This window comes from Pinus tabuliformis, chromosome 4_2 (assembly GCF_031772625.1).
Source record: "Pinus tabuliformis cultivar Carrire ecotype Pingquan chromosome 4_2, CPIR1, whole genome shotgun sequence".
NCBI lineage: Eukaryota > Viridiplantae > Streptophyta > Pinopsida > Pinales > Pinaceae > Pinus > Pinus tabuliformis.
In genome coordinates, this window is record NC_142304.1 from 511,323,977 (window position 1) to 511,345,118 (window position 21,142).

Below are 21,142 nucleotides of genomic sequence, written 5' to 3' on the forward strand. Positions count from 1 at the left end.
TTAATTTTGCTAGGGTCTACCTTAACTCCTTCATGAGATAAAATATGACCCAAATATTCCACCTCATGGACTCCAAAGAAACATTTGGATCTTTTTGCATATAATTGTTTCTCCTCCAATAGTTGTAGCACCCTGTCAACATGTTCAACATGATCCTTCCAAGACTTGCTGTAGATTAGTATATCATCAAAAAATACTAACACAAATTTTCTAAGGAATGGTTTGAAAATTGAATTCATCAAACCTTGAAATGTTGAAGGTGCATTAGTAAGGCCAAAAGGAATGACCAAAAATTCATAATGACCCTCATGAGTTCTAAATGTCGTTTTTAGAATGTCTTCAATCTTCATTCTGATTTGATGATATCCCGAACGAAGATCCAACTTGGTGAAGTAAATTGATCCATGCAATTCATCCAGTAATTCATCAATGACAGGAATGGGGAACTTATCTTTAATAGTGAGCTTGTTGAGCTCCCTATAATCCGGACACATGCGCCATGATCCATCCTTCTTGTGTACCAATACTACTGGAGCAGAGAAAGAACTTTGACTTGGTTGAATTATACCAGCCTCTAGCATTTCTGCAACCATACGTTCAATTTCACTTTTTTGGACATAGGGTTATTTGTACGGCCTGATGTTTGGAGGAACACTTCCTGGAATTAGATGAATAGCATGATCATGATCACGCATAGGTGGGAGACCTTTGGGAGTCTCAAATACCTTGGAATGATTGTCCAGGACTTTTTGGAGATCTGGAGAAATAGATGATTCCGATGTGGAAACATCTAGCGAACATAATTGTGCAATTACACCTCTTTGCTCCTATTTTAGAAGCTTTGTCATATCATTAGAGCTGATTATCTTTCCTGGCTTCCCTGCAATACCCCTTAATTCAACTTCCTTTCTTTCCGTAGAAAATTTGATGAAAAGTTCTTGAAAATTAAAAGCTATTGTACCCAAGGATTGTAGCCATTGGACTCCTAGTACAACATCAGCACCTCCCATTGGAATGGAAAGCATTGGGCTAGTCAATACATATTCTCCCATGGATAGCTTGATATTATGGCACCTTCCAGAGAAATTTATTGTTCCTCCATTTGCAATCATCACTTGACACTCTGGTGTTGGATATAGGAAGCAATTCAATTCATTTGCTACCCTACAATGAATAAAATTGTGGGTGCTTCCTGAATCAATCAACACTATTACCTTTTTCTTCTTGATTTGTCCTTCTATCTTGATGGTTTGAGGAGTGGTAATTCCCGCCAATGCATTACAAGATATGATCGGATTTATTTGTTCTTCATCTAGGCTTTGTTCCTAGAGTATATCTTCTTCTTTTGACCTTTCTTGCTCCTTTTCTTCTTCCTCTTCACAATCTATGTAGAATAATTTCTTCTCAGCACACTTATGACATTTAGTGTATTTACTATCACAACTATAACAAAGCCCTTTTGCTCTTTTTTCTTCCAATTGTTGTGGTGTCAACCTTATAGGTTGTGGAAGACTAGGGGCAACCACACTTCCGTCTTTATAGTTGTGAGTGGTATGCTTCCTGGTTGCCATAATTTTGCTTTCTATTTTTCTTGCTAACCTGAATGCCTTCTCTAATGAATCAGGTTCCCAAAGGCGAACATCATGTTGGATATTATCCTTTAAAGACCCTGTTATCACTGAAAATTCTGATGCCAAAATAGCTCACACTAGCTTGAGGACAAAGTGTTTTGCAGCACATAAATCCTTTTGGCAGTTTCGCAGCGCAGCATGTTTTAGGTGATTTCGTAGCGCATAATTCATATTTTGCACTGGCTGCGCTACGAAATTGGGGAAATGAGTTCATTGCCTGATGTTGAGAGGCAAGCTATATTCAGGGAAGCAAAACAACACAACCATAGCCCACCCATATCACCTCTGTCTCCTATGGGTTCTGTGGGAATATCTGACTCGACATGTCACAGTGCTCGATCTTATCATCAATATACAAATAATACTGTTGTGTTTCATTCTCAAGGTTTTTCCTATAATCCCGCTACATTGGCAAGATAATGTTCATAAAGGGAGCTCTTCCAAACAGCTGTTAATTCAATATGCAACTACAATATCTGAAGGTGGATGCAGAATAAACAGATTCGCGGTTTTGTTTCAAAATAATTTCACCATCAGAACATCATAGGGACTGTGGAGGCAGAGCGGATTTCTGTTGATCATGTTGCACACTTAAAACCCTCAGATGAAGATATAAAGATGGCAGTATGACTTCTGGGAAGAACGGGCTTTTGCCACCTTTTCTTGTTTATAATTTGCAAAAAAAGTCTTGAAGAACAGAAAGATATCCTAAGGAGCTTGTTCTTGTTGTTGACATAGAGCATTTAAATCTGTTTGCTGGCCTTGCTGATGGTGTTTAGTGTTTGGTGCAAGTTCAGTCAATATTATCAGAGGATGCTAAAATTGGGATATTACTTGAATATCTCGAGATTAGTTTTAATGAGATGTTGTAGGTGATGTTTGTTACAGGCATATTTCTCTGTTTTAAGCAGTCAACTTCCAGGAGGTATTTAGCGCAGCTGAAAGAATATTTTCGAAAATTGAAAGGGGTTTTTATTCCTAACATACTGAACTAGAAAAACCTCTTTCATTTTCTTCAAATTGATTATGCGCTGGGAGAAACGAGTGACTAAAAGTTGCGCTACGAAACTGTTGTAGGTGCAGTTTTTAATTTCCTGTTTTACACATCTTCTTCAAAGATCGATTCTGGGCAGCTGGAGTAGTGTTTTAAAAAACCAAAAGAGCTTTTTGTTAAGCACGGATTGGTTCACAAAAACCTCCTTCAGTTTTTCCAAATACATTTTCTGTGAGAAATTATGAGCTCTGTCCCAAGACATATTTTTCAGCCAGAACAGCAGTTTCGTAGCAGCTGAAGCTAAACAATCCAATCTCAGTCACTAGTTTTGAACTACAAGTGGAAATGTTGAAAAGGGAATACATGCTGTAATCAAAGATCAGATTGAAGTTTAGCAAGGAGTTTCTATGGCCAAAAAGCTCATTTCATTCAAAGATAACTGTATGCAGGTCACTAATGAAGCAATAAGCAACATGAAGATTATTAAGTTACAGGCCTAGCATAAATGGGTTCATAGGAAAGTTGATGCTGCTCGTGGTAAAGAACGCATTTGAATAAGGAGGTTTAAAAAGTCAAAAGTCCAAGCAAAAAATTCATTAAGGCAAATACACTTTGTTTTAGCAAAAACAGCAATTTCGTAGCGCGCTACGAAACTGCTGTAGGTGTTGTTTTATGATGAAGACAAACAGTTTAATGGTAAGATCAGCAAATTTTGGAAGGAAATGCCTAAGGAACATAAGGGAGACCACATGAGGCTATCCTAGCCATTCAGATAATGACAAGTGTGCCTTTTTGTAAAGGTGAAATATTTTGTCTCAAGTTAAAACTTTTATAAAGGTACTTTATGACCAGTTAGGGTTTGGCAGAAATGGAATACGAGGAGTATTGTTTTGGTTTATACACATGTCCATCAACGAAGCCTCCAACACATCTGAAATATGGTGATGCTCATAAATTTTGGGGTATTAAAGAGCTGGGAACATGTTGCTTAACTTTCGAAGGATGGTGGGAGACAAGGACCGGAAAAACAGGGGTTTGTTCTTATGATCAATGAACCATCAGCGCATTCAGTATCCAATGCTAACCTTGTTCATTGCATCCACTTCTCATTTATCTCGGCCAAGCTAAAAGGAGACAGGTGTCAAGGAGCAAGAAAGAATCATGATACGAGGAAGATAGAATTAGAGATGTAGTTTAATTAGGACTCTTTGTAATTCCAGTTCAGCACTTATTGTATTTAATGAGTCAGTTAATTAGTAGATAGGGGTAATTAGTAATAGTCTTCGAGCTCCCCTCATGCTGGAGGAGGAAGCTCATAGTGGTTAAGGTTGTATCTCTATATATAGATCAGACTTTGATGTAATGGAGGTTGGATGTTTTGGAGAAGACTGTTTTTGGTTTATGTATAAACAAATTTCAGTAATGCAAATGACTGTGTTTTCTTCTCAGGATTCACAATGGATCTTCTTGTTCAAATGTGTGATGGTATTCTTTCTTTAAGGTTCTTTTACAGTTTTGTTAATGCATAATCACTCAGAACTCATGAATCATGCTCTGACTTCCTGTATGCCTTGGCAAACTGTGGTTTCGAAGTTATGTTTGAACATATAGATGTAAAGTGCCCTGATTTCTATGAAAAGATAGTGTTTTGTTTGCTGAGATATGAGAGACTCCATAAGCCCAATGGGAATCAATTCAATGTTGTCCAGCCAGCTTATTTTTCATGTGTCTTATAAGAGTTAGCCATCTTTTCTTGTCATTAGTCAATATTCATAATCTGTGAGAGAGCCCTCTCAGACTAAGGAGGCTAAGCCTTAGTCCAAAGCCTGGTTTGAAATAGTTACACAGAATCTTGCTGATTGGCAGCCTTCAGTGCTTGATTTTGTGATAACATTTTGGTGTGTCTGCCGGGAGCCTGAAGATTATTCATTCCCGAAATTATGAAGCTGAACTTCTGAAGGTAGCAGTAGCTCAAACATCTTTTTGAGGCTGCAAAACTACCTTGGCGACTCCACACATCAAATAAGAAATTGGAAGGTGACTCCACTGCTAGAAGATCAGTAGCTTGATGAAGTTTCAAGATGGATTCTACTGCAAGAATGAATGCCAGGTATGCTCCTATGGATCGGTCTCATATCCCGGGTTTTCCAAATCCTATGCCAAAGGTTGATTGGTTAGATGATCTTCCAATATTTAAAGATGAAAAGAAGGACAATGCTGCTCTTCATCTGGTTAAATTCCATATGCATGTACGCAGTCTTAAGGTTCATTTCCCTGAAGATTGTCTCATGAAAATGTTTATGACCACTTTAGAAGGAAAAGCATGGTCTTGGTATAAAAGTCTGGAAAATGGTTCAATATATTCGCTTGCTAGTTTTCATGATGAATTCTGTGAAATGTATAAAGAAGGTTATCCTTCCTTATTGCTGCTTAAAGATTGTTGTAGACATTCTTTAAGTCTTATTAAGTATTTAGAGGATGGTTATGATGATGATGAATTCACGGATGAAGAAATTTTAGAGGCTCTTCATAACAATGCATTCCAGCACCAAGGAGAAGATATAACATCCCATGAAACACAGCATGAAGATCAGCAGGGGTTTATTTGTGAAACCCATGTTTCATCCTTTGATATTGATGTAGAGATACAGCAGATTTGTCAGGCTTCAGATCATCATGAGAATGAAATCGATTGCAAACAGCAAGAAGAAGTACTGGAAGATAGTTTTTACGACCCTCAGGCAGAGGAAAAGCTTGTTCAATTTTGTAATTCCTTGCAGCAGCTTACTTCAAATAATAATCATAATAGTGAGGAAAATTACATTGTTTGTGAGCATCATTCAGAAAGGCAGTTGGATAGTATATCAAATAAATTTGGTGTGGCTGAGGATAAGTTGTTTGAAGATATAGAATGTTATGAGAATCAGCAAACTAACCATGTGTTTTTTGACCCTATAGCTGAATACATGGAAAAGATTTACTGTTCAGGATTCCAGTTATATTTTCATGTTGAAGAACAGTTACACCTCATGCTGCCTTGGTTACTTCAGTATCTGATTTATTTTTGTTTCAAGCACAGCCAAAGGACTCAAATGTCAGATAAGATAAATGATTGGCTACATTGGAAATATCATGTTGCTTGAGCTACAAGTGGAGCTTGCAGCTGATAGGGTAGGTAGGTAAGATAAATGCAAATAAGCTCAAGGTTGACTGAGCAATTTTTTTTTTTTTAGTAGTGGTAGATATAGACTTCTATCTCCTACAGTGATCATCAAGCTTAAGCCCGAGGTGAAGGCCCAAGGAACTTAAAGAAGATGTTTGTTAAATAAATTTTTATTTGTCATAAATGGATAAGGCACTGGAACTGCAGGTTCTTAGTGTACCACAAGGGCACACTATCCCAAGTGGAGACACTGTTATCACTGAAAATTCTGATGCCAAAATAGCTCATACTAGCTTGAGGACAAAGTGTTTTGCAGCACATAAATCCTTTTGGCAGTTTCGCAGCGCAACATGTTTTAGGTGATTTCGTAGCGCATAATTCATATTTTGCACTGGCTGCGCTACGAAATTGGGGAAATGAGTTCATTGCCTGATGTTGAGAGGCAAGCTATATTCAGGGAAGCAAAACAACACAACCATAGCCCACCCATATCACCTCTGTCTCCTATGGGTTCTGTAGGAATATCTGACTCGACATGTCACAGTGCTGGATCTTATCATCAATATACAAATAATACTGTTGTGTTTCATTCTCAAGGTTTTTCCTATAATCCCGCTACATTGATAAGATAATGTTCATACAGGGAGCTCTTCCAAACAGCTGTTAATTCAATATGCAACTGCAATTTGTGGGTGGATGCAGAATAGACAGATTCGCGGTTTTGTTTCAAAATAATTTCACCATCAGAACATCATAGGGACTGTGGAGGCAGAGCGGATTTCTGTTGATCATGTTGCACACTTAAAACCCTCAGATGAAGATATAAAGATGGCAGTATGACTTCTGGGAAGAACGGGCTTTTGCCACCTTTTCTTGTTTATAATTTGCAAAAAACGTCTTGAAGAACAGAAAGATATCCTAAGGAGCTTGTTCTTGCTGTTGACATAGAGCATTTAAATCTGTTTGCTGGCCTTGCTGATGGTGTTTAGTGTTTGGTGCAAGTTCAGTCAATATTATCAGAGGATGCTAAAATTGGGATATTACTTGAATATCTCGAGATTAGTTTTAATGAGATGCTGTAGGTGATGTTTGTTACAGGCATATTTCTCTGTTTTAAGCAGTCAACTTCCAGGAGGTATTTAGCGCAGCTGAAAGAATATTTTCGAAAATTGAAAGAGGTTTTTATTCCTAACATACTGAACTAGAAAAACCTCTTTCAGTTTCTTCAAATTGATTATGAGCTGGGAGAAACGAGTGACTAAAAGTTGCGCTACGAAACTGCTGTAGGTGCAGTTTTTAATTTCCTGTTTTACACATCTTCTTCAAAGATCGATTCTGGGCAGCTGGAGTAGTGTTTTAAAAAACCAAAAGAGGTTTTTGTTAAGAACGGATTGGTTCACAAAAACCTCCTTAATTTTTTCCAAATACATTTTCTATGAGAAATTATGAGCTCTGTACCAAGACATATTTTTCACCCAGAACAGCAGTTTCGTAGCAGCTGAAGCTAAACAATCCAATCTCAGTCACTAGTTTTGAACTACAAGTGGAAATGTTGAAAAGGGAATACATGCTATAAAAAAAGATCAGATTGAAGTTTAGCAAGGAGTGTCTATGGCCGAAAAGCTCATTTCATTCAAAGATAACTGTATGCAGGTCACTAATGAAGCAATAAGCAACATGAAGATTATTAAGTTACAGGCCTAGCATAAATGGGTTCATAGGAAAGTTGATGCTGCTCGTGGTAAAGAACGCATTTGAATAAGGAGGTTTAAAAAGTCAAAAGTCCAAGCAAAAAATTCCTTAAGGCAAATACACTTTGTTTTAGCAAAAACAGCAGTTTCGTAGCGCGCTACGAAACTGCTGTAGGTGTTGTTTTATGATGAAGACAAACAGTTTAATGGTAAGATCAGCAAATTTTTGAAGGAAACGCCTAAGGAACATAAGGGAGACCACATGAGGCTATCCTAGCCATTCAGATAATGACAAGTGTGCCTTTTTGTAAAGGTGAAATATTTTGTCTCAAGTTAAAACTTTTATAAAGGTACTTTATGACCAGTTAGGGTTTGGCAGAAATGGAATACGAGGAGTATTGTTTTGGTTTATACACATGTCCATCAACGAAGCCTCCAACACATCTGAAATACGGTGATGCTCATAAATTTTGGGGTATTAAAGAGCTGGGAACATGTTGCTTAACTTTCGAAGGATGGTGGGAGACAAGGACCGGAAAAACAGGGGTTTGTTCTTATGATCAATGAACCATCAGCGCATTCAGTATCCAATGCTAACCTTGTTCATTGCATCCACTTCTCAGTTATCTAGGCCAAGCTAAAAGGAGACAGGTGTCAAGGAGAAAGAAAGAATCATGATACGAGGAAGATAGAATTAGAGATATAGTTTAATTAGGACTCTTTGTAATTCCAGTTCAGCACTTATTGTATTTAATGAGTCAGTTAATTAGTAGATAGGGGTAATTAGTAATAGTCTTCGAGCTCCCCTCATGCTGGAGGAGGAAGCTCATAGTGGTTAAGGTTGTATCTCTATATATAGATCAGACTTTGATGTAATGGAGGTTGGATGTTTTGGAGAAGACTGTTTTTGGTTTATGTATAAACAAATTTCAGTAATGCAAATGACTGTGTTTTCTTCTCAGGATTCACAATGGATCTTCTTGTTCAAATGTGTGATGGTATTCTTTCTTTAAGGTTCTTTTACAGTTTTGTTAATGCATAATCACTCAGAACTCATGAATCATGCTCTGACTTCCTGTATGCCTTGGCAAACTGTGGTTTCGAAGTTATGTTTGAACATATAGATGTAAAGTGCCCTGATTTCTATGAAAAGATAGTGTTTTGTTTGCTGAGATATGAGAGACTCCATAAGCCCAATGGGAATCAATTCAATGTTGTCCAGCCAGCTTATTTTTCATGTGTCTTATAAGAGTTAGCCATCTTTTCTTGTCATTAGTCAATATTCATAATCTGTGAGAGAGCCCTCTCAGACTAAGGAGGCTAAGCCTTAGTCCAAAGCCTGGTTTGAAATAGTTACACAGAATCTTGCTGATTGGCAGCCTTCAGTGCTTGATTTTGTGATAACATTTTGGTGCGTCTGCCGGGATCCTGAAGATTATTCATTCCCAAAATTATGAAGCTGAACTTCTGAAGGTAGCAGGAGCTCAAACATCTTTTTGAGGCTGCAAAACTACCTTGGCGACTCCACACATCAAATAAGAAATTGGAAGGTGACTCCACTGCTAGAAGATCAGTAGCTTGATGAAGTTTCAAGATGGATTCTACTGCAAGAATGAATGCCAGGTATGCTCCTATGGATCGGTCTCATATCCCGGGTTTTCCAAATCCTATGCCAAAGGTTGATTGGTTAGATGATCTTCCAATATTTAAAGATGAAAAGAAGGACAATGCTGCTCTTCATCTGGTTAAATTCCATATGCATGTACGCAGTCTTAAGGTTCATTTCCCTGAAGATTGTCTCATGAAAATGTTTATGACCACTTTAGAAGGAAAAGCATGGTCTTGGTATAAAAGTCTGGAAAATGGTTCAATATATTCGCTTGCTAGTTTTCATGATGAATTCTGTGAAATGTATAAAGAAGGTTATCCTTCCTTATTGCTGCTTAAAGATTGCTGTATACATTCTTTAAGCCTTATTAAGTATTTAGAGGATGGTTATGATGATGATGAATTCACGGATGAAGAAATTTTAGAGGCTCTTCATAACAATGCATTCTAGCACCAAGGAGAAGATATAACATCCCATGAAACACAGCATGAAGATCAGCAGGGGTTTATTTGTGAAACCCATGTTTCATCCTTTGATATTGATGTAGAGATACAGCAGATTTGTCAGGCTTCAGATCATCATGAGTATGAAATCGATTGCAAACAGCAAGAAGAAGTACTGGAAGATAGTTTTTACGACCCTCAGGCAGAGGAAAAGCTTGTTCAATTTTGTAATTCCTTGCAGCAGCTTACTTCAAATAATAATCATAATAGTGAGGAAAATTACATTGTTTGTGAGCATCATTCAGAAAGGCAGTTGGATAGCATATCAAATAAATTTGGTGTGGCTGAGGATAAGTTGTTTGAAGATATAGAATGTTATGAGAATCAGCAAACTAACCATGTGTTTTTTGACCCTATAGCTGAATACATGGAAAAGATTTACTGTTCAGGATTCCAGTTATATTTTCATGTTGAAGAACAGTTACACCTCATGCTGCCTTGGTTACTTCAGTATCTGATTTATTTTTGTTTCAAGCACAGCCAAAGGACTCAAATGTCAGATAAGATAAATGATTGGCTACATTGGAAATATCATGTTGCTTGAGCTACAAGTGGAGCTTGCAGCTGATAGGGTAGGTAGGTAAGATAAATGCAAATAAGCTCAAGGTTGACTGAGCAATTTTTTTTTTTTAGTAGTGGTAGATATAGACTTCTATCTCCTACAGTGATCATCAAGCTTAAGCCCGAGGTGAAGGCCCAAGGAACTTAAAGAAGATGTTTGTTAAATAAATTTTTATTTGTCATAAATGGATAAGGCACTGGAACTGCAGGTTCTTAGTGTACCACAAGGGCACACTATCCCAAGTGGAGCCACTGTTATCACTGAAAATTCTGATGCCAAAATAGCTCACACTAGCTTGAGGACAAAGTGTTTTGCAGCACATAAATCCTTTTGGCAGTTTCGCAGCGCAGCATGTTTTAGGTGATTTCGTAGCGCATAATTCATATTTTGCACTGGCTGCGCTACGAAATTGGGGAAATGAGTTCATTGCCTGATGTTGAGAGGCAAGCTATATTCAGGGAAGCAAAACAACACAACCATAGCCCACCCATATCACCTCTGTCTCCTATGGGTTCTGTGGGAATATCTGACTCGACATGTCACAGTGCTGGATCTTATCATCAATATACAAATAATACTGTTGTGTTTCATTCTCAAGGTTTTTCCTATAATCCCGCTACATTGGCAAGATAATGTTCATACAGGGAGCTCTTCCAAACAGCTGTTAATTCAATATGCAACTGCAATATCTGAAGGTGGATGCAGAATAGACAGATTCGCGGTTTTGTTTCAAAATAATTTCACCATCAGAACATCATAGGGACTGTGGAGGCAGAGCGGATTTCTGTTGATCATGTTGCACACTTAAAAACCTCAGATGAAGATATAAATATGGCAGTATGACTTCTGGGAAGAACGGGCTTTTGCCACCTTTTCTTGTTTATAATTTGCAAAAAAAGTCTTGAAGAACAGAAAGATATCCTAAGGAGCTTGTTCTTGCTGTTGACATAGAGCATTTAAATCTGTTTGCTGGCCTTGCTGATGGTGTTTAGTGTTTGGTGCAAGTTCAGTCAATATTATCAGAGGATGCTAAAATTGGGATATTACTTGAATATCTCGAGATTAGTTTTAATGAGATGCTGTAGGTGATGTTTGTTACAGGCATATTTCTCTGTTTTAAGCAGTCAACTTCCAGGAGGTATTTAGCGCAGCTGAAAGAATATTTTCGAAACTTGAAAGAGGTTTTTATTCCTAACATACTGAACTAGAAAAACCTCTTTCAGTTTCTTCAAATTGATTATCATCTGGGAGAAACGAGTGACTAAAAGTTGCGCTACGAAACTGTTGTAGGTGCAGTTTTTAATTTCCTGTTTTACACATCTTCTTAAAAGATCGATTCTGGGCAGCTTGAGTAGTGTTTTAAAAAACCAAAAGAGGTTTTTGTTAAGCACGGATTGGTTCACAAAAACCTCCTTCAGTTTTTCCAAATACGTTTTCTGTGAGAAATTATGAGCTCTGTCCCAAGACATATTTTTCAGCCAGAACAGCAGTTTCGTAGCAGCTGAAGCTAAACAATCCAATCTCAGTCACTAGTTTTGAACTACAAGTGGAAATGTTGAAAAGGGAATACATGCTGTAATCAAAGATCAGATTGAAGTTTAGCAAGGAGTGTCTATGGCCGAAAAGCTCATTTCATTCAAAGATAACTGTATGCAAGTCACTAATGAAGCAATAAGCAACATGAAGATTATTAAGTTACAGGCCTAGCATAAATGGGTTCATAGGAAAGTTGATGCTGCTCGTGGTAAAGAACGCATTTGAATAAGGAGGTTTAAAAAATCAAAAGTCCAAGCAAAAAATTCCTTAAGGCAAATACACTCTGTTTTAGCAAAAACAGCAGTTTCGTAGCGCGCTACGAAACTGCTGTAGGTGTTGTTTTATGATGAAGACAAACAGTTTAATGGTAAGATCAGCAAATTTTTGAAGGAAACGCCTAAGGAACATAAGGGAGACCACATGAGGCTATCCTAACCATTCAGATAATGACAAGTGTGCCTTTTTGTAAAGGTGAAATATTTTGTCTCAAGTTAAAACTTTTATAAAGGTACTTTATGACCAGTTAGGGTTTGGCAGAAATGGAATACGAGGAGTATTGTTTTGGTTTATACACATGTCCATCAACGAAGCCTCCAACACATCTGAAATATGGTGATGCTCATAAATTTTGGGGTATTAAAGAGCTGGGAACATGTTGCTTAACTTTCGAAGGATGGTGGGAGACAAGGACCGGAAAAACAGGGGTTTGTTCTTATGATCAATGAACCATCAGCGCATTCAGTATCCAATGCTAACCTTGTTCATTGCATCCACTTCTCAGTTATCTTGGCCAAGCTAAAAGGAGACAGGTGTCAAGGAGAAAGAAAGAATCATGATACGAGGAAGATAGAATTAGAGATGTAGTTTAATTAGGACTCTTTGTAATTCCAGTTCAGCACTTATTGTATTTAATGAGTCAGTTAATTAGAAGATAGGGGTAATTAGTAATAGTCTTCGAGCTCCCCTCATGCTGGAGGAGGAAGCTCATAGTGGTTAAGGTTGTATCTCTATATATAGATCAGACTTTGATGTAATGGAGGTTGGATGTTTTGGAGAAGACTGTTTTTGGTTTATGTATAAACAAATTTCAGTAATGCAAATGACTGTGTTTTCTTCTCAGGATTCACAATGGATCTTCTTGTTCAAATGTGTGATGGTATTCTTTCTTTAAGGTTCTTTTACAGTTTTGTTAATGCATAATCACTCAGAACTCATGAATCATGCTCTGACTTCCTGTATGCCTTGGCAAACTGTGGTTTCGAAGTTATGTTTGAACATATAGATGTAAAGTGCCCTGATTTCTATGAAAAGATAGTGTTTTGTTTGCTGAGATATGAGAGACTCCATAAGCCCAATGGGAATCAATTCAATGTTGTCCAGCCAGCTTATTTTTCATGTGTCTTATAAGAGTTAGCCATCTTTTCTTGTCATTAGTCAATATTCATAATCTGTGAAAGAGCCCTCTCAGACTAAGGAGGCTAAGCCTTAGTCCAAAGCCTGGTTTGAAATAGTTACACAGAATCTTGCTGATTGGCAGCCTTCAGTGCTTGATTTTGTGATAACAGACCCTATGAACACATCAATCCTATGCTCCTCTGGAATATCTTTTACCCTTATGTTCAATTTTTGGAACTCCTCAATGTGCTCCATTACTGAACCCTTTTGTTTGAGACTTATCAATTAGCTAAAAAAGGTGTTGCTTTTTGTATCTTCATAATGTGCTATCAATTCTTCCGTAAAAATTTCCCAAGTGATAAATTTTTTACGAGAGCAAAGCCATTGATACCATACAAACTGATTTGGTTCCAAATATACAGTTGCCATACGTACCTTTTGTGTGTTTTGCACATTATTGAGATCGAAGAATTGCTCCATCTGTAATATCCATGTGGCAGGATCCTTGCCATCAAACTTCCTCATATCAATTTTTGGAATATGGTGAGTCTTCGATCCAACATTAGCATCTATGGAATCATGATTAACATTTCTTTTATTCTCATCATGAGTTTCCCTTAGTACCCTTTCATCCTTAGTGCCCATTTCTTGTAGCAACTTATTCATATTTATCTTCAATTCATCCATGTATGTCTTCAAATCTGCCATGTCTCTCTTCAAATCTATGTTCGAATCATCCATCTTAGCTTCCATGCCCTTTATCTTAGATTCCATGCCATTTATCTTAGCTTCTGTTAGCTTTTGTGAGCGTGACATTTGTTGCACTTGTTCTTGTAATTTTGATATATCATGTAGCATTTCTTCCTCTTCTTCATGAGTCATGCTAGAGCTTTCAGGTTCCTTACTAGGTGTTCGCATTTTCTTTCCTCGAGGCATCAGTTACCGATAATAATGCTTTACTATGCCCTTTGAATTCCGTTAAACCAATCTTACACAAAAATTTAAAAAAAACTACACACCTTTTTTCACTTTATAGAAGCCTGATATTAAATCTGATGTATCTTTGTAATTTCAGATCATCCAATTCTGAAATTGTGATATGTAGTATCCTTCTGTGTCCTCTTTCCAATTCGACAAGTCTGACCCAAATTGGATTCTCCAAGGAAGAGTTATGTGAAATCTCCCACAGTGACTTGCTTTTAGACTAGTTCAGTAGAGCGAACTTGTACGACATGCCACGAGTCACTATTTCAACCTTTGAATCTGAAACACACATAAAAGAAACTACAGTCTGTCCTCTTTCTGTACCTTCTTACGAAATTTCAATCTCATCCCTAGAGAGAAAGTTATGACGATTTTCCCCAGGCCACCTGTTTTGAATGTAATTCAGGAGTCTGCAAAAACACCAACTTCCTCAGATCATATCTCCGCAAATATCACACGAAAAGCTCTGAAATTCGGACCCAAGGTTCAGTGCGATTTCTTCTCAAATGGGTTTTTTTGCGACTTCTAAAACATCACAGAAAAAAAGTTATAGCGAAAATGCCACGATGACCTGTTTGGAGCAGCAAAACCCTAGAATCCAAAGCTCTGATACCAAATGTTATGAAACCAACTCAAGAAAAGATAGAAAAGATAGATCAACGCCTTAGAATTCAGCCTCTTCGAGGGGGCAACCTCCTTTACATTACATAAATGAACAATTCTTTGATGATACAAATGACAAAACCTCCTTTCTATATATAGGAGTCTAAGGAGTCATAATATAATCCAACCGACCTAACAATAATAATATAAAGCCACAAAAATAACAATAGAGGGATTCTATGGGGCACAGAAATAACAACATGGGGGTAATAGGGGTACAACAATATAAATAAGGGGTATAACTACAATAGTAATGGGGTAATCACTAGTATTATAGGGACCCAACAACCCCTCTGCCTTGGCTCTTGACTATCCCCACCACAATCTGCTACAAACTCCTATAACCTGGGGCTAAGGTTCTGACCCAACCCCCTTTCCCATCAGCTTCGTTAAACCTTATGCCTGGGGTCTTGTTTTATGGGTGATGACCATGGGCTAGGGCTAGGCCTCGAGCCCCTTGGTCTCTACTCCTACCATGGTCGTGTGGGATGCATGGTGACCGTGGATTGGGGCTTAGCCTCGGCTCCTTCCCCCAATTCGATTCCAATTAAACTATAAATAAAAAAAATTCCCTATGGTTATTAAGAACCATGATCAACGAAGTTGGTAAAGGCTTGGAATGTCATTTAGGAGGTCAGGGGTTCAATCCTGACCAAGCCTCTATCTAATCATTGCCAAAATTTCAATGCATCCTAGAGGTCCAATGTGGTAGCCCATGATTGGGCCACGTGGCACCATCATATTGGTCCACTTTAAAATCCCACGAACAAATCAAAAACACCAAAAAATTGATGAACCAGAAAAGGACACTTGGAGACATTTGGTTGGTCTGTACCTTCATAGTCACCCTATTGACTCCACTGTATGGTCACCCAATCAGTGGCCTAGTCAACAAACCTGCTCCTTTTTTAGTTGTTAGGCCAAACGATCATAACACAATAACTTTAGCATACGGTGTTGGATTGAGGTGAAACGAACATCATTGGATTCATAACAATGAGAAATTCAACTTGACACTAGTTTCAAGACTTTCTGGGCACTTTTATTCTTGAGTTAAAATTTGATCACCTAATCACATATCCCCACTAGGAACTTTTAGACTCCAAAATTTTACTTCTCCTAGTAAATAAAATGAAGTTGAAACTAAAAATCATCCAAAAACTCAATCCAAAATGCTTACTTTCCAATTGGTGCCTTTCAAGCCCCAATCAAGGCACTTCACCTATTTTCTTTGGGAAGACCTACTGTCATGTTAAGAATCAAGCAAAAATTCTTATTGTTGATGTAGGAACAAAAACATTGATGAGTGGAATCTGAAAATTCTCTTTAATCTCATATTTTCACTGCTCAAAACAACTTCATCTTGAAGTTAAATTGTTGAAGACAAACTTGACTCTATCTTGAAATCAGAAACAACATAAACTTGCTTTACCATCCTCAAACTGAGCTTGTACACAAAAGTAAATTGCTGCAAAATTTTAATGATATAATTGGCTTTTCCTTAAAAAACATAGTCATCTTGTACAATCTTAAAACAAAGATTCTATTCACAACAAGTTTCATCTTGAATACTTGCATCGGTGAGTACATGAGAAACTTGTAGACAAACTTGGACAACAACATGTACATTCCAAAAGCCCTTGAACATATGGAATTATAAACAAGCCAATACATAACAACAATGAAAACACATACTCTTTTCACATAGTGACAATTATTGTTCACTTTTAAAAAATTCCCAAACAGGTAAACAACAACAAGTAATTACAAATTTACAAAGCAACTTTACAAACAAGTCTACCCCACCTTTGCCTCTCCTAGGCTTATAGGTTCTCTTTTTGCATCATCTTTGGCTTGAAGGTTGCATTAGGATTATTGCAAGTTCTCTTTGTCGCCTCTTGCTTCCCTTGCATTAGGTTTCACACTCTCTTTTTCCTTCTTAGAACAAAACTTCGGATGTAATTTCCAACATTGTTCATTGCCATGCCCATGCATCTTCAAATGGGTACAAAAGAAATTTCTCTTGCTTGCCAACAAAGAAGTCCTCTCATGCAAAGGAGATTCATTATCCCTGATGCCTAGAATATGATCCATTCTTTTAAAAATTACCATATGTTGCTCATAAACAACCACACAATGGTCAAATTCATCACAGAAAGTACAAGGGTACATATTCCACAAGTAGCCAAAATTACCATGCATTGGAAAACACCCATGATATATATACCTGTCTCTTGGGTTGCATCTTTGACGGAGTGGAGTGGATGATGACATGCAAGTTTCCTTCACACATTCATCTCACTTGGGAGACAAATGAACATTGTCACCACCATATTGGTGTGACATTGCATCCTCAGATGGTTGATGTGCCTCAAACCATTTAGCGCATTCTCCAAACTCCCTTTGACCATATCCCAATCCCTAATACTTTGGTCTCTCCTCAACCATGATTGATTGGTAATTCCTTGACCATTGATGTCGAGGCCTCCTCCTTCATAACCCATTTTAGAAAGCTGCTTCATACCAATTCCTTTGGTATGTTGCTCAAATGCTTCAAAAGAGGTGATATGCACATAAACAAAAGGAATTGTACTTGAAATTTTTATTACCTCCTTAAACTTGTCATTCATCTTTTCAACTTTTGATGATGATGACGATATTGCAGGAAACTCTAGCCACCCACTCTTACCAACTAGTATATGGTGAGAATCTTGGAGATGCTTGCAAAATGCACATGCATCATCTTCCTCATATGGTCCATTACCATTGTTTGAAACATGACCACATATTGGTTTCATTCTCGAGGTTTCTTTTGTTGTCACGAGAGTGGAACTTTCAACAACTTTTTCTTCAAGCACATGTTGCAATTGAAGGCGCATATGCCTCTTCTCCTCTTCATCCATCTCTAGCATTCTTCTCAACTCAATGCTCTACATACGAAGAGCCAAATTCAGCTCCTCTAGCCCTTGGATACTCTTCTTGCCCATTCAAGCAACTTGGTCAAATTTTGCTCTGATACCAATTGATTTGAAAATGGATGAGGTAGCCAATTTCCTCTTCTCTAAAACCAAACAAGGACCATTTTGACACTTTGCAAGGAAAAATGGGTCTTAACATAAAACAAGTTTTGTCCAAAATTTCTCTTCAAATCATGAGTTATTCTTCACATGTAAACTTAACATAAGAAACATAATATCTCATAACTCATACAAGCATCATGAATAGCATAACAAAATATTTGGTGATGGAGTTCACCATTCTTGGGCTACATCTTCGGGCCTACCAACATAGCTAGACCGCTCCCTATATTCAGTGTAATAAGAAGTACATAAAAGTTTGTTGATGAAAACATGTAGCTTTTTCCCCTTCAATGTTCTCCTACAAAGAACTCTCACATAAAAAAAAACACAAGGTATCTCCTACAAAGACCCTATAATCCAAACTAAAAATGAGCTTACATGAGCATATGAGCACTTCAATTCCACACTGAAGCACATAGACAAATATTTCCTCAACATAACGTAGTGAGAAAAATAAACCTGAGTTGAACCCTGCAAGTAACAGCCATTGCAGTTGACTTCTGAAGGTAATAAAACCCCTACAAGGCCTTCTCCATGCTCAAACACCTTCAAGAACTGCTTCAAAACCCTGATTGATCCATACACCCTTGGTTTTCAACCTGAAAAAGACTCCTTAGATGTGCTCAAATCAGCAATTAGAGGTCACCATTGGATCCAGAATATCCAAAAACCCCTAAGTGGACTCTTCTTGAGCTCAATTTGGCCAAAAAAACTCCAAAATATATGGATCCACAAGCTCTTCATGTATTTTTGTCGTTATTCATCCTACAAATCAAACTAATAGTCTAATTGTCCTACAAATTTTCCCTGTTTTCTACTGTGGAGGTGACATATTCGCGTGTCAAAGGTGCAATTTGTTGGACAATTAAATTTCCAAATAACACCTTAGCTCTGAAAAATAAGGTCCAGTGTTGGGTTTTATGGTGAATGTGGTCGGGGGCTGGGCTAACCGCCTGCCCCCACCACTCCACACCTGACTCTGCTTACCATGGTCACCTCAAAGCCCATAAGGCCAAGGGTCGGGCTAACAGCCCACCCCCATCGGGCTAGCACCCTATGCACCCGCCGATGGTTTCGCGCTTCTCCATAGAACTCGGGGTAGGTGCTTATCTCCACCCCTTGGCCTTGGCTCCCAACTATCCTCTCCATTGTTCACTGTAAACTTATATAACCTAGGGCTAGGGCTCTAACCCAGCCCCCTTTCCCGTTATTTCTGTTAAACCTTCTGTCTGGGGTCATGTGTTATGGGTGATGATCATGGGCTGGGGCTAGGCCCCGAGCCCCTTGGTCTCTTCTCTTGCCGCGATCGTGTGGGATGCATGGTGACCGGGGGTTGGCGCTTAGCCCTGACCCCTTCCCCTAATTCAATTCCAATTAAACTTTAAATATAAAAAATTCCCTATGGTTATTAAGAACCATGAGTAGAAGAGTTGGTAAAGGCTTGGATTGTTGGTTGGGAGGTCGGGGGTTTGATCCCCCCCGAGCTTTTGTCTGATCGTTGCCAAAAATTTAATATGCCCTAGAGGTGCCACATGGCAGCCCATGATGGGGCCATGTGGCACCATCCTATTGGTCCACTTCAAAAGCCCACGAACCAATAAAAAATGCCCAAAAATCAAAGAACTAGAAAAGGACACTTGGTGACATCTGGTTGGTCCGTACTTGCATAGTCACCTTGTTGACTCAACTATACAGTCACACAGTCAACTGACTTGCTCCTTTTTTAGATGTTGGGCCAAATGATCATAATGCAATAACTTGAGCATATGGTCTTGAATTGAGGTGAAACAAACGTTGTTGGATTCAGAATGACGAGCACTTCGACTTGATGCCTATTTCAAGACTTTCTGGGCACTTTCATTCTTGAGATGAAATTTGATCATGTGATCATATAGCTCCTGAGGAAGGTCATTTTTGTTTTGTTTTTTCAATTCCACTTACTTAATTGTACTTGGGGAGTTGAATCATATCATAGTAACTCTTTGCAACATGTTTACCCTGGTGGGCCGGTTAGCTTGGGTAAATGTGAGAGGAGGGTGGTTACAATACTGTTCATTCTACATAGTTGCATATATTGTTGAATAATGTAATAATGTTGTGGGGTGAATTCAATGTGTAAATGATGAAATGCAATTATCTAAAGCAAAGAACAATATAACCCTAAGAAAAATTTAACATTGTATCAGAGTTGGGTTAATGAAAAGTCATTGAAGATCACCCCTATATAAACACCATTGATGGAAGCAAGAGAAGATGGAGGGGACCTAAAAGAAATATAGGGTTTGAAGGAAACCCTAAGAAATATAATTATTAGGGTTTGATGCATATCATGTAGGAAACCCTGGAATATGATAAAGGATTGAGTTTTGCAATCTAAAAACCCCAGCGCGATCAATAAGGAAATCTTCCAACATAACCCTAGTTGGGCTAAGTCTCAATTATGCCTTGGTTATTGATTAATTCAATGGATATATTGAAGGAAACATTTTTATATGTGTTGTAGCCTAAACTTCTAAGCCAATATGTCTTTCTAATTCTTAAATGATGAGGATCTTTCAAATCAAATCTATGGAATATGGAGCACCTTTATGAGACTGGATTGGTATGGTGATCATTCCAAAATGAATTTATCAATTCTTAGTACACCACACACTTTGGAATCATTGTGCAATGGGTGGATTTCACTCGTTATTTAGATGATTTCCTAATTATGTTTGATATGAATCAAGGAAAAGGGAATCTAAAATCCCCTTTCAAATAAATAGAATCTTTCTTGGGCAGGGAAGCAAAATGGAGAATTAAGAATCGGGGGATATGTCTCTCTATTGGCAATCACATCTTTTCCATTTTCAATAGTCGGTAATAGCTTTGTGTGGAATTTCTAATCAAGTTCAAGTTGGATCTGATGCGATATTGGATATATCCCCTCCATCTTTTCATCTGTGGATATAATCTCACTATAAAAATTTATACAGCATTATCCTCTCGCAAATTTGGGATATTGATTTCAAAGCAAACATATACAAGGCACTGAGGGGAGGAGGTCATACCATGTTGCACGATGCAAATCATTTAAATATTGTTATATATCAATAAATGGAAACATAAGGTTGTTATGTTGGCCCTTAGGGATTAACATTCTTTCCAAAGGAGAAAATGTTGTTGCAGTGAAATGGAGCTCGAGCTGTGAGATCGATGATAACTCTACCATGCATCGTCTAGCCAACGATGATAGCTCATGGGAAGATATGTGTTACAAATAATTTTCAACAGAATTGATAGATGTTTTAATTATATTCACAAACTATGGCAATCTATCGAAAAGGGGGAG